The sequence below is a fragment of the Eretmochelys imbricata genome, chromosome 5 (assembly GCF_965152235.1).
Source record: "Eretmochelys imbricata isolate rEreImb1 chromosome 5, rEreImb1.hap1, whole genome shotgun sequence".
Classification (NCBI taxonomy): Eukaryota; Metazoa; Chordata; order Testudines; family Cheloniidae; genus Eretmochelys; species Eretmochelys imbricata.
The window spans coordinates 84,889,258-84,904,841 of record NC_135576.1 but is presented as its reverse complement, the minus strand read 5'-3'; positions in this window follow the sequence as shown (position 1 = coordinate 84,904,841).

The following is a 15,584-nucleotide window of genomic DNA, read 5'->3' as shown; positions in this document are numbered from 1 at the left end:
GAGTACTAGAGTATTTTTTAAATAAGAATTCATGGACATATTTGCCCTATAGTCTCTCTGTAGACCCTGTTTGCTATGGGAATAGCTCTATTTTTAAGCCATTCTCCTGCTAATTTTAAATTCTCAAATATGTCCCAGGAATTAATTTGTGTCCCTATTTCAAACCCACGGAGCTGTGCATGACATCTCTGACACATTCATAGTCTGCAATAGCTCACCAATAGAGGGTTCGGCCTTGCTTGCAGATTTCTGGGTGACAATTACCACTTTTACCTTGTCAGATTGAATCCTGCACACAAGCAATAGCAAATTTAACCAGCTACTCTGTGATATTTACTTGCACACCTGAGAGGAGAACCAAGCACTTTGGGTCAGATTTTTCCTTGGTGGCACAGTGATGGTTATCAGAGACACAGCCAAGTGCTTCCTCTGTCACAGTGTTACAGGAATGCTGTTGGTTCAGGCAAGTTCAGTGTCGGAGGCGGGAAGCATTCCAGCAGAAGCAACGTGTATGCCCACCATCTATTGTCTAGCACTTGCTGTTGATAGGAACCTGCTCACTAGATACCCTTGGAGCGTGGGAAGACTGGACATACTTCCTAATCCACATTCAGTGCCCTCCTGGTGATACGTTACAGTGACTAGTCTTTTAGAGTCTGATTCAACACCCTTTGAAGCAAATGGAAAAGTAACTTTAATGTGCATGTCATTTTCTGAGCATACTTCTGTGCCCTATGGGTTTGATCCTGCAAGGTAGTGAGTGGGAACTGAGAAAACTCAGCACCTCTGTAAAATGCTCAGCACCTAACAGCACTGGCCCCATAGGAAAGATCCTGCTTTGCTGCTTGAATTGGACTGGAGTTCATAGTTCATATAACTTCTTCCCCACCTTGTGCATGGTGCACCAGAGGGCAGGAACTAACTCACAGAGTGCCAACCAGTCACAACAGGTTGGTCCACGTGACACCAACAATAGGATCTAGGAGTGGTGAAAGCCCTGGAAAGGTCACATCCAGTTTTAAAAAAAAACAGACATGGGCTTTATACTTTCATTACAATATAAATATTGAATGAGTCACATATTGTATGAGTAAATATAGGAGATGAATGGCTGTTCGTTTCCTTGGTCAGTATGCACTTAACTGTTTATATCCCTGATTTTGAGGATTTGTGTTGGTGGGAACTTCGGCCGTCTTAACTCTGTATTTTGTGTGGGAATATAAACAATATGTGAGTCGTGTAATCTATAAGTAAATAATGGGATAGAAATGGCTATTCAGATAACTGTCTTAAAGTTGATAGACTTCTTGCTTGTTTTCAATCTACCAGAGAGTGAAAGTATTTGCTACACATTTAGAGTTGTAATTAGTAAGATATGCTGTGTATCAGGTAGTGTTAAACTGGGTTAATCCATTTGGGGAAACCAAGCATTTTCACACTCTTGTATGTATATCATTTTGCATATCTATGTGTATAATATTTGAGAACTGTTATATACAGTAGTGAAGAGCTGGAATTATTACAACCAGCTGTTGGTGGAAAATGCAAAACTGTGTTAGGTCCTGAGACTGCAGATGACACCCACATGCCTAACTTTACACACATAAGGAGTCCCATTGAATTCACTAAGGCTTCTTACATGGGTAAGTATTTGGAGGACTGGGGCCTTAGGCAGTGATACTGCTATACATTGTGCATGGAGTCTCATCGGCTTCAATCAGTTGTACTACTCACAGACTTAAACATGTATATACTTTTTTTGCAGGATTGAGGCCTCTGTTTGTAAGTTGTTTGAGGTAGGGACTGTGTCTTACTGTATGTTCTGTAAAGAGCAGCATATAGCTACTGTGCTGGATCAATTATCCAACATTTGAATACGAAGCTGTGACTGTTGGTTTTGAATGGATAGATAGGTCATAGATATTACTTGTATTCTCTGGATAAGTGTAACTCTTAGGCTATGTCTACACTACATCTACAGGTGTGATTTGCTGATCACATAGATGTACCCGTGCTAGCTTTAATCCAACTAGCTGGCTAAAAGTATGTTGTATCAACCAGGCATGATACTAACAAGCTTCAACAGGACTTTATTTTCAAAGTGGAAACCTCTTTACCAAGCTGCTGCTGCACCTTCTGTAGCTTTCTCCCAGCCTCTCAATTCCTCCCCCTCCTTCCTGTTTCCTGTCCTTTCAGACTCCCAACAGCCAGTGCTCCCAATTCTAATAATTACAAGCAACATCTAAACACCACATTCCCTCCTCTCTTAAGAAACTCTCCCAATTAAAATAACAGGAACAAATATGAAACAAGACACTGTACTGTTGGCAGAAATATTACACTGAAAACACTGTAGATACTACATAACACAGTCTCTAGTCCAGACAGGTGGTCGTCTGGGTCTGACAGGCTGTCTCTCAAGCCCTGGTTCCAGTGCAATGTCTTGTTGTGTTGGTACTACAGTGAAGTCATCCAATGCAGACTGGGTGTTGGCATAATCTCCTCTTGGTGCATAGGCAGGTGCAAGATAAGAAGCATTCCATACCCGCCCATCAGAAAGTCGATAGGTGTAAGGTCCCTTCTTCTCTACGATTTTAAGAGGAGCTGTGAATTTATGGTCCCCTTTGTGTAAAATTCCAGGTTTTCACATTCTAACAAAGGAATCACACTCAAACGCTGGTTCTTTAGCACCCCACTGCTTGTCTGTGAAAGCCTTAGACTTTGCTTGGTTCTGTTCTACTGTTTTTCTCACATCATCCTTGTTTGGGGCATCCGGTTGTGCCTTTAACAATCCAACAATGTTCAGTTTAGTATTCATCTGTTTCCCATGCAGTAACTCTGCGGGTGATCTTTGCGTTGTGGCATGTCGTGTAGCCTGGTACGCTTGCAAGAAATCAGCAGTGAAGGGTATCCACAGTCGCCCTTCCAGTTTAGCTGTTTGGAGATTCTCTTTCAAACTTCTGTTAAACCATTCGATTTCCCCATTGGTTTGAGGGGAATATAGGGATGACCTTCTGTGTAAAATGTTCCTCTGTGCTAGAAAAGTTTCAAACTCCAGGGAAGAAAATTGACTACCATTATCTGAAACCAGTTCTTTGGGGTTACCTTCCCTGCTGAAAACTGAAGAGAGGAACTTAATTACTGTAGCAGAAGAGATTTGCGATGTAATTTACTGAAATAGTCTATTAAAGTGATGGCATAAAGACAATCAATTGGAGCGGTATCAAAGGGTCCTACAGTGTCAATTGCCACTTTTTCCCATGCAGATTCAGGAAGAGGAACAGGCTGTAATGGAGGGGTACATGTTACTGCTGTCTTATCATGCATTTGGCAAGAGACACAGGATTTTATGAGTGCTTCAGTTTGAGAGTCCATCCCTGGCCACCAATACAGATCCCGTAGTTGTTGTTTGGTTCGGACAATTCCTTGATGATTATCGTGTGCCAGGTGTATGAATTTTGACTGTAATTCTTCTGGCACAAGGAGCTGGTGTGTACCTGGTAGCACACAGCAATCAAACAAAGAAAGTTCATCCCGAATGCTAAAATAAGGCAGCAAAACGGGGTCAAGGTTTTTAGGGTGACTGCGCCATCTCTTTGTCAGAAATTCCCATAGTTTTTGTTGAATTGGACACGCTGAACAAGCAGCTTGAAACTCTTCTCTTGTAACTGCAGTGAGAGTGCTTGTAATAAGTGCAACCACTACATCCTCATCCTCCGTTGGATCATCTGGTGAAGGCAAAGGCAGGAGAGAAAGGCAATCAGCGACCACATTTTGGTTTCCAGGCTTACATTCCAGTTCATAATTGAAAGAGAGTAGTCTTGCAGACCATCAAGCAATACGATATCCTGCTTTTTCCAGTCCTGTCATGGTGAGCAATGTCGTCAAAGGGCTGTGGTCTGTGCACAACTTGAACGTGTGGCCCCACAGGTAAGTTCTCCATTTTTCAGTAGCCCAGACACAAGCAAGTGCTTCTTTTTCGACTGTAGGATATTTTCTCTCAGCATTACTCAGTGTCCTTGAAGCAAATGCAACAGTCCTCTCTGTGTTGTCCTCATGCAGTTGTGTGAGAACAGCCCCAAGTCCATAATCAGAAGCATCAGTAGTTACAATTGTGGTCAATGCAGGACTGAATAGTGCAAGTACTGGACTATGTACAATCAAGTCTTTCACCGTTTCGAAACTATCTTGTGCATCCATTGTCCACACTAAGGTTGAACTTCTCTGTAGTAATTCCCGTAACGGTTCAATGACAGAAGCATAATTGGGAATGAATTTTGCATACCAGGAGGTAAGACCCAAGAAGGAACGTAAGGTTTGCAAATCTGTTGGAGGAGGAGCATTTGAAATTGCCAGGATATGATCTGGATCAGGTTTTAGTCCAGCCTGTGAAATTGTATGCCCCAGAAAGGAGAGTTCAGTTTGTCTAAATTTGCATTTGGACCTATTGAGCTGGAGGCCCGCTGTGCTGATGCAGTTGAGTACAGACTGCAGGTTATTGCCATGCTCCTCAGAAGTATTTCCAAACATGATAATATCATCCAGATAGCACTGAACTCCATGTTGATTCTTCAGAATCAATTACATCATTTTTTGAAAAGCACTTGGGGCAGATGTGAGACCGTATGGAACATGTTTAAAACGAAATAGTCCCTCATGTGTCATAAATGCTGTGAGGTCTCTGCTATCTTCATGCAACGTAACCTGGTGGTATGCGCTCTGCAAATCAAGAGTAGAAAACATCTTTGCTCCATGGAGTTCTGCAAATACTTCTTCTATGTGAGGAGGAGGATGGCTGTCAATCGCAATAGCTTTATTTGGCTCCCTTAAGTCCACACAAAGGCGAATGCCTCCACCCTTCTTCTGTGTCACTACTATAGGTGAAACCCATTCCGAGGAGTCGATCTCTTCAATAATGTCCTTTTGAACAAGTTTTCTAAGTTCCTCTGAAACAGCTTCCCTGACTGAAAATGGTAAATGCCGTAACTTCTGTCGTACAGGCATCACATTATTCCGCATTTTAACTTTATGCAGAAACCCATAAGCACAGCCGAGTTTCTCCTCAACTTGGTGTTGGGTCCCAGCTGAAACTGGTGTGTGTACTGCAAGAGTGCTTTGCTGAGGAAGATCAGTTCGTCCATTAACTACCCTGAGATTTAAACCAGCCAATAAATCTCTGCCAAGGATAGGAGTGCCTTTGTGGACAATGTAGAACTCTGCAGTTACACAGCAATCACCAAAAGTAACTATTACTGGCAGGCAACCATGTACTGGAATATGTTTTTTTAAATAGCACACCAAGTGAAGTTTGGGTTCAGTAAGAGGCACATCTTTAAAGTAATGCAGATAGATGGAATCAGGTAGTATAGATACTGCTGAGCCAGTGTCCAACATCAGCTGAACAGAGTGTGGGTTGCCTGAGGGTATGGCGGAAACGTTTACAGTGGACTTTATCTGTTCTGGAATATGTGCAGTAGTGATTTTGTCCACGCTCAGCACAGTAACATTTGGTATTGTAACTGCATACACCTGTTGATTGAACTGGCTACTGTGACATACTTTAGCAAACTGTCCAATCTTTTTGCAATGATTGCACTGAGCTACTTTTGCTGGACATCCTGTGTAGCTTGCAAGGTGTTGTGGGGATCCACAGCGAAAACATGCTTTTACTGTATTTTGAATGTGCTGATTCGGTGGTTTTTCATTAGTTTTCCTCTTGCAATTGTGTGTCTGCAGTGGTAGTGAACTTTTCTGCAAAGGAGTCACAGTCTGGACTGTGCCTCCTGTATCCATGCTCATTATTTTGGCTTCAGCTGTAGCTGACTCAATCTGAGTAGCAATGGTTATTGCTTTTTCTAGTGTAAGTTGTGGTTCTAGAAGTAAGCGTTCTCTTACATGAAGCATGGTTGTTTTCTCAATGAGCTGGTCTCTAATCAACTCGTCTGCCATATTCCCAAAGTCACAAATTACAATCAGGCTCCTCAGGGAAGCAATATACTGCATTATATTTTCCCCTGGTTTCTGCTCACGCTGGCAAAATCTGTAGCGATTCGCTACTACATTCACTTTTGGCACAAAAAAATTCTTTAATGCAGTGAGTGCAGTCTCATATTTATCATCTGCAAGGGGAAAAGTGTAAAATATACGCTGCCCTTCTGCTCTAAGGCAGTGGATTAGCAGAGCACACTTTCTTACTTCAGGAATCTCTGTAGTACTGATTGCAATCAGATAAGTCTCAAACATATGGATCCAGATAGTAAAAGCAATTGGAGGCTCACCTGGGCTTTGCAGAAAGGGTGCAGATGGGTTCAGAAGCAGAAGAGCCCATCCTCGTCGCCAAAATGTTGTATCAACCAGGCAAGGTACTAACAAGCTTCAACAGGACTTTATTTTCAAAGTGGAAACCTCTTTACCAAGCTGCTGCTGCACCTCTTGTAGCTTTCTCCCTGCCTCTCAACTCCTCCCTCCTCCTTCCTGTTTCCTGTCCTTTCAGACTCCCAACAGCCAGTGCTCCCAGTTCTAATAATTGCAAGCAACATCTAAACACCACAAAGTAGCAGTGAGGATGTGATGCAGTGGGCTTCAGCGCAGGGAACACAAGCCTGCCTGGTTCCTCTGGGCATGTGTTCATATTTCTAGCCTACACGGAAGTCTGTGCCACGGTGTTCTCACTGGTATTTTTAGCAAGTTAACTAAATTAAAGCTAGTGCAGGTATGTCTACATATGCTGCAGTGTAGCTGTACCCTTAGAATCAAGTTTCTAATTCAAATGACTTCTTCATCTCTAGCCTTAGTTGCAGCTGCTGTATATCTTTCCTCTCATCTCTGAATCGCCAGAAATTATTCAATGCTTACAATTACTGTAAAACCCTCATCTAAGACATGTGGATCAAAAAGCACGAAGCTCCAGAGGACTTGTTTGGCCTCAGTCCTAATATGAGGTAGGCAAGTACAATATTCAGTGCACCGCATTTTGAAAAGTCCACTTCTGCATATATGTACTAGGTCAGTGGTTCTCAAAGCTGGTCCGCTGCTTGTTCAGGGAAAGTCCGTGGCGGGCCGGACCGGTTTGTTTACCTGCTGCGTCCACAGGTTTGGCCGATCGTGGCTTCCACTGGCCGTGGTTCGCCACTCCAGGCCAATGGGGGCTGTGGGAAGTGCCGCGGGCCCAGGGACGTGCTAGCTTACCTTCCCGCAGCCCACATTGGCCTGGACTGGTGAACTGCGGCCAGTGGGAGCTGCGATCGGCCGAACCTGCAGACGCGGCAGGTAAACAAACCAGTCCGGCCCACCACGGGCTTTCCCTGAACAAGCGGCGGACCGGCTTTGAGAACCACTGTACTTTGTGATATTCCAAAGTGTGCTTTATAGCTAAGGTTACCCATATATATGAAATTAGCCTCTAGTTCTTTGATTGCCAGAGATGGAGATGCACTTTTGTAACCCAACTACTTAAAGATTGTCTCAGAATAACTTTATTTTTGTGTTATGTAATAACCGTGACTATAATAACCTGAGCTGGAGAGATTTGATTATACACCTTTTAAATTAATGTGCAGACTTGGTGAAATCCACAAAGCTTAGATGCCAGCTTTGCATCTTGTTTCTTAGATTATGTGACATTGTGTGCTTTTTTTCATGACTTTACCGTTCAGTTTGGAAATAGAGAAATAGACTGCCCACATTGGGGGGGAAAAAAAGCAGAATGTCATGAAATGGGAGAACCCCCTCCTGATAATTGTAAATTATTATGACCACATGTTTTAAAGAAACAAACTTAGAAACTTCTCAGCTGATATCAGATAACAGAAATCTGCAAGATGAAAGACTGTAATTCTCATAGTCAATAGTTTTGAGTTATACAAGGAGCCTTGCTGAAGTCAATGGGACCACTTGTGTGAATAAGGACTACTCAGCAAGAGTGCAGGTTGGAGCTTTCTGCTTTTTATATATATTATATCATTAGCCTCTGAAAAATGTTGGTGCAAGAAACAGATATAAAGTTTATTACATTTAATATGTTTTTCAAGCAATATCAATTTTTTTCATAATCTCTGCTTCTAGTGATCCACTCCATACAGCTTAGGCACCTACATGGTGTTAGGCTCCCTCCATGGGAACTGAAGGGGGAGACATTTAGTACTTCACAGGCTAAGGACCTAGAGTTCTTCAGCTTCTCGGTGGCCCTGAAACTTTCTTAGGAACATTACTGCAATTTACAACCAATGGGAGTTCATTGGTTGCCATGGAAAAAGGGTAACATTTTGTGAGTCGGAAATAGGAACAACTTCTCATTTTCCATGTGGAAGGGAGGGCCAGATGTAGGGCGTGGGTGATGGGTTTGCACCTACACAGATCCGCTGATGAAATGTGCGCAGCAGCTCTGTAATTTCAATAGGGAATCCTTTCTAGAGAGAGAGAGTGTGTGTGTACACCACTCTCCTCTACTGGATAGGATCAGAACTGTTCAGCTGTGTGTCATAAGACTTATATTGCTGCCAACTAACTAACAGTTATTATGGAGGACCTGAGTTCTATCTCTGTTGCTTCTGTGAAATTCCAAGTGCCATGATAGGCAGCCCAGAGACAAATGTGAAACTCCTAGTTCACACATTTGTTACTATTGAGGAGAGAGGGTTGTTCCCTCCAGAGATGATGGAGAGTCAGATTATGGGCGGAGGAGAGATTCTCTTTCCACAGCTAGAAGGCTTCTTTATGCAGTGACTGGGGCATGGGTGGTCAGGCCTAGTGGTCGAAGCCCAGGGACAAAACCAATGACCGCGTCAGGTACCAACCTGAAGATCAGAGCTGGAGACTGTGCCAGGTGCCAAGCCGAGGGTCACAGCTGGAGATAAAGTCAGGTACCAGGTCAGGGGCCAGAGGTGCCAACAGCATTAGGGGTAAGGTGGAGGAGCAGAGACATGGAGTAGGACAGGACAGCAGGAACTGGGAGTAGACAGGAGTCTGGGATAGGAAGACAGAACTCAGGAGCAGGCAGGAATGCAGGGCTCAGGAGTCAGGTAAACAGGAGGGGTCCATAGTAGCAGCCTGCTAGGGATTCCTCTAGTTGCTTGGACAACTTCTTATAGTTACTTCATGTTATATATATATAGAGTCCCTCAGCCAACTGAGGGGCTCATTTCCCCCCAATCATGAGCTTTGGGTACAGGGATCTCTGTGAGCTAACCCTTTGCTGGATCCGTCCTTGGTTACTCAGGTAAGCTACTGGATGATGGTCATGACCTGGGCACTGCCTGGGGACTCATGGGCTCGAGTTTGAGGCATGTGATTTTTCAATCACCCTCTCCCCTCGTGTGCCCTCTGAGCAGTCATTGGTTTTTCAGGGTGGTTTTGGTGGAAGGCGTTTACCTTCCCCACCAGGTCCCAGGAGTGCTCTTCAGGACAGTAGCCTTCCCAGTCCACGCTATACCAGAGTTTTATCCCATCTAATTTTGGTATTAAGGATCTCAGGGATGATGTACTCATTGTGGTCTTGAACATGTACTAGTAGGTGAGTGGTCAGATGGGAGTGCTCAGGGTGCTGGTCTGGAAGATGGGGTTTCAGGAGTGATATGTGGAAAATTGGGTGTACTTGGAGAGATGGGGCAAGTCAAGTTCAAAAGCAGCAGAATCAATTTGCCAGCAAATTCAATAGGGGCCAAGGAAATGGCAGTCTAATTTATGAGATGGCCTGTTCGTGTGTAGATGTTTTGTGGAGAGCCATACTTTCTGTCCTATCATCATCAATGGTTCACATATTGTTTGTAGCTCTTCTTGGCATCCTCCAAGTGAACTTTTAGGTCATCTTGGGTTTGGCATAGCTGTTCTATCCAGTCCAGGGCAGCTGGGTTGTGGGAAGCCAGTGGTAAGTCTGGATAGAATTGGGGGATGGAACCCATAATTTGAAAGAAAAGGGGCTTTGCCCCGTAGATGCGTGTTTTGTGGGGGGTTTTTTTGTACGCAAATTCTGCCTGGGGCAGCAGCAAGAACCAGTTGTTCTGGTCATAAGTCCTTTGTTCAAAGCTTCCTTCTTGTTAGAAAATCAAAGTCCAGAGAAATGGAGCAGGATTGAAGACAAAGAATGATATCACAGTCTGCAATTTATACCCCTTAGTTCAGGTGCATAGAAAGTTACTGGAACAAACATGGAGTCCCGGGTCACATGTGCCTTGCTGAGTCATTGCCTATGTGCTGCCTAAAGAGATCTTGCATGGTGTTGGAGCAGTGGTAAAGGCAAGTTTTAATTGTTTGAAGGCCTGCTGGGCCTTGGGATACCAGAGGTACCTAGTGTTTTTGTGGAGAGGGGCGATCTTCTCTTAGAATTCCAGGATGAACCGCTGACAGACGTTCACAAACCCCAAGAAGTGTTGTAGCTCATGAACGTTCCATGGCGCTGCCCACTAGAGGACTTCCTTTAACTTGCACGTGCCAATTTTGATACCAGCAGGAGATAGGATGAATCCTAGGAATTCTTCAGAGGACTGATCAAAAGCACATTTTTCTAGTTTGACAGAGAGGTCATGTTGGTGTTGTCTCTCCAGGACAGAATGGACATGCATGGTGTGCTGTTTGGCATTGTCCAAGAAAATAAGTATGTTGTCCAGGTATGCTGTCACGTATCGGTTCAGAATGTCCCAGAATACATCATGAATAAAATGCTGGAACATTGTAGGTGTGTTTGTCAACCTAAGGGGCAGATAGATATTCAAAGTGGCCATAATTTGAAAGGTGGTCTTCCATTTGTCCCCTGCTCTAACACGTACTCAGTTATAGGCCCCCAGGCGGTACTCACGCAGTTGGCATACACCTAGGTGGTACTCACACAGTCAGTTAGCTTGGGGATTAGTGGCAACAGGTACTGGTTTGTAATGGTGACCTGATTTAGGGCCCGATAGTCAATACACAGTCAGAGGCTCCCATCCTTTTTTTTAAACAAAGAGGACTGATGTCCCAGGAGACGATGTGGATTTACTAATAAAGCCCTTGTCTAGGTTTTCCTGAAGGTAGGTGTGCAGCGTATTCAGGCTTCAGCATGGTGTATATATGCCTGAAATGGAATGCTTGCCCCAGTTGTAGCTTGATTAGGCAGTCCTGGTCCCTGTGTTGAGGCAGGGTGTTGGCTTTGTTTTTTGCAAATACATCTTTATAATCACTGTATTTGAATGGAAGTTGAGGATCGGAGTCAGTGGGTAGCTCTCCTGGGCCCTCTACCCTGGTGTGAGACCATTGGGGAACTACTGTGTGCTTTCCAATTCCTGGGTCAAGCACTGCTGTTGGCAGAATTCTGAAGGGAATTCAACTTTTAGCTCATGCCAGTGAATAAGGGGATTGTGGAGGGCCAGCCATGAGATACCCAGGATCAAAGAGAGGTGTGGGGAATGGATGGTGCTGAACTGTAGGGTGTCTTGATACCCCTTGATCATAACTTCTAGTGGAACAGTTTCTGTAAGCACTGGCCCAGATGATAAGAGGAACCTGTCAATCATCTCTTCTAGATCTGGAACACTCTTGGGCCACAGGGGAATCTGTAGTGCCCGGGTTGCCTCTGCATTAATAAAATTGTCTTCCATGCATGAGTCATTGAGGGCCTGCTGTGGAGGGAGTGTTTGGGAATGCCCCAGGAATTGCAAAGTGACTGGGACTTATAAGCGCCGTGTGGTCAACAGTAACCAGCACGTGTCTCGGCTGTCAGGACCTCAGTTGGGTTTTCAGGGGGATATTCTGTCAGGATGCCCCAGCTAGTCCCCTTCACCAAGCCTGTGCTGGCTTGTTTCCCAGATTCCTTCTGGACTGGATTCCTCATGAGGCAATTGGAGATAGCATGGTCCTGCTCACGACAGTAGTAGCACAAGTTAAGGCATGGCCAGTGTGTTCTCTCTTCGAGAATGACTTGCTGGTGGGTTAGGTCTACCTGCATTGACTTGACTGGTAGGGTGGAGTCCTATAGTGGGGGGCCTTGTTGTGGCACCCCTCTTTCTTCCCATCAGTACAGGTGATGAGTTTTTTGAAGGTGTCCAGGCCTACTGGGATCTCAACTCCAGCTAGTTTGTCCTCACCCTCATCCTGCAAGCTCCATCAAAATGATATAACTGGGCCACCTCTTTCCATTCTGTGTCTGATATGAGATGGCAGAAATGAGCTACATAGGCAGTGGCTGGGCCCAACCCCTGTTGGAATTTCCACAGGGGGGCCTCAGTGGAGTGGGCATAGTTAGGGTAATTGAAGATGGTCAATATCATCTACTGGAAGGCACCCCAATTAGATAAAACTAGAATGTTGACTTCCAACAGAGGAGAGGCCCAGTCCAACACCTCCCCTGTCAGCAGGCTGACTTCCAGGCCTACCTTGGTATGGTTGGAAACGTACACCTGTGGTCAAAGTAAGAACAAGAGGAGTGTCGAAGTGCTGATTTGGAGCATCAAAGTGCTTGGGCAGAGGGACATTTGGGAACAGCGCAGCTGGACAAGCGCAATGTTTTCTGTGTGGCATTGAGGGAATTGATCCCGCAATGTGTGATTCTCAGTGGCCAGCTGCACATTCTGCACTGGGAGGGCTCCGTTGTTTGCCTGGAGGTGGATCACTTGCTTGTGCAGTACAGATGACCCTTCCAGCAGGGAGCTCTGCTGGGTTCATCCTCGGCTGGGCCCACTCGGAGAGGTTAATAATAGTCTGAGCAAGCTGCAGTGACCAGGACGTGGGTGGTCAGCTACTGATAGGAGCTGGAGTCATGCTTAGTGGTCTGAGTCAGGAGTCAAAACTGAAGACAGCACCAGGTACCGAGCCAAAGGTCAGAGCGGGAGACAGTCAGGTGCCACGGGTGAGAGCCAGAGACAGCATCAGAGGTAAGGCAGAGGAACAGGACCTGGAATAGGGCTGGACAGCAAGAACTTGGAGTAGACAGGAGTCTGGGATAGGAGGACAGGAACCAGGAGCAAGGGGGGAAGCTGGAATCAGGAGCAGGCAAGAATGCAGGGCTCAGGAGTCAAGTATCAGGAGGGGTCCATAGAAGCAGCCAGGGATTCCTCAGTTGCTCAGAAAACTTCCTGTTGTTACTTTGTGGTTTATGTAGAATCCATCAGCCAATTGGGGGGCTGGATGTTCCCCCCAATTGGGAGCTTTGGGGGCAAGGCCCTCTCTGAGCCGACCCTTCCCTGGTTACTCAGATGCGCTGCTGGGAGACATTTGAAGCCTGGGTACTGCCTGTGGACTCGTGGGCCCGGGTTTGAGGCCTGTGGTCCTCACCCTTTATACACCCTCTTGAGAGCAAAGCAGCAGCATACTTTAGTGGAAATGATCTCCCTGCTTTCGGAATCCTGGTTTCAAGATTTCTGGTCATCCTGTATGCAGTGTTGAAGGAAAATAAATTTGAATTGATTCCTTGAGTGAATTGGCAAGGGCATACAAGCTTCAACTGATGTAAAAAGGCTATAATAGAAAAGGCAAAGAGCCTTTGTCAAATGATCCCCTCCCCCCCACATGAACTATATCAGATTAGGAGAGATTAGTCACACTGTTCCTACAAGCATAATTCTCGTCCTGCTGTGATACCAAGAATCCCATCACAGCCCTTCACTCTGTACTCTGCATGTTAGTGCCCTTGCGATAACAAACAGTGATGGTTAATGATGGGCCTTCCACCACCAGGTTCAGCCCTAGCCTCACATTCAATTCTTTAGGGCTTTTAGTGTTCCTTTAACCTGCTTATATAACTCCCATCACTGATATTAAAGAGACAAGGTGGGTGGGGTAATAAAAGCAAGCTTCTCTCTCACCAACAGAAGTTGGCCCAATAAAAGATATTACCACCCCCCTTGTCTCTCTAATATTCTGGGACTAACATGGCTCCAACTAGACTGCATACAGTAGTGATATTGTGAGTTATGTGCCTGTATCAAGGGCATAACAGACCCTTTTGTTTCTAATTGTGTCCTGTGCTCTGCTTCTAGGTGATACTCCAACAATCTAGCACAAAGTTTGCCACTAAGCCTGCTGTGCAGAAGCTGCATGTTGATGAAAGGAAAATACACGCTGTACAGTACAAGTTCTGAGTTCACGAGGGAGTATGATAAATAATGGGAGTTGTTGGCAGCCAATTTCACCTCAAGGTTAGGAAGGTGAAACTTAGATGTGAGGGGTGCTGTCTTTACTCACTTGGAGTGTGTGGCCTAACAGAGCAAACCTCTTTCCTGTAGGTGAATGAACAAATCCGTTGCGACCCCTGTTTTGTGGGGGTTGGGGCAGAGGCTCATTTTTCTTGAAGAAACCATTGCTGCTGCTGCCTGACTATTCATAGAGGCTGTTTAACATTCTTTATGTGTACAGCGTGTCCTCTGATAAATCTGATAAACAGTAATGTGACTACTTCCTGTAGGAGGTCCTGAGTTTTTTTTCCTAAGGCTTTTTTTTTTTCTTTCTGTTATTGAGGGACAGATCATTGCTTGTAACTTAGAGCGTGTCAATTTAGGGCACGTTATTAAGTGGTGGAAGAGCTGCCAGTGCAATTGCCCTATGGGAAAGAAAGGCATTACTCAGAGTCCACCAAAGGAGGTGCAGTACATTTTTCATTGTAACGTGTGCCATCTCCAGGGTCATATAAGCTCCTGTTCTTTAGCAAAGGTAGACTGAGATATATGTGTTAGACTTTGTAAAAAGTTATTTTGTATGGGATCGTTAATAATAATAATACAAAAGTCAGATTGCTTCACAGCCAGTTGCAGCCTGTACGTATCTGGCCTGATTCCCCACTGCCCTGTACCTTGTGTAGCCATTTACAGCTGTGCAAAGTGCGTTACATCCTGACATTTTCACCCACATTACAGAGGTTTAATTGACCACACATGGTCAAATGCAAATTTTTATTTGCATTTGTGTCAAGGTTACAATAGGTCATTTTGCTAGGAAGGTTACAATAGGTTATTTTGACTGTTAGCAGAGTGGCCAAAGTAAATGTGACCCCATTTTGTGAGTTCTGTACAGGATGTGCATATTCAAATTGGTTAATTGCACATGAACAGGACTAAATAACAGATCCCACAGCAGCGTGTGCTCAATTGCTGGCAGGGAAGGAAGAGTTATCATTGTCGTTGTCGTTGTCGTTTTGGGGGGAGGCCCGTGAATACTGAAGCAATGGGTGTCAATGTAAGAACTGACCTAGATACACTGTGTGCAGAAAAATATTTTCAGGCCTGTGAGATGGAAAAAAATGAGGAATGAGAGACAGCAAATGAGGGTCCTATATTAATTCAATAGACAGTATTGTCTCCTTTTTCATAGGTAAGTATAAAGTGAAAATATTCTCCAAAAATAACTAACACAGGGCAGAATAAAATGGCCCAGAGCACCCCATTGAATCCAGGTTAGTTTGCAGTGTGAGCAGCAAGCAGTGGATGTGGTTTCAATGAGTGGAAATGGTCCAAAGACAGTGCAATGTTTACCTAACTGCAGTAGAAACATGACTGTGCAGATCTATAGGACAAACTCCACAATCTTCCCTCCCAGCTTCATCCCTCTACTTGTAGTGGCTGGGAAGCAGTTCTGCATCTGAGGGTATGTTTATATTTCCAGCTCAAGGAGACATACCCGTG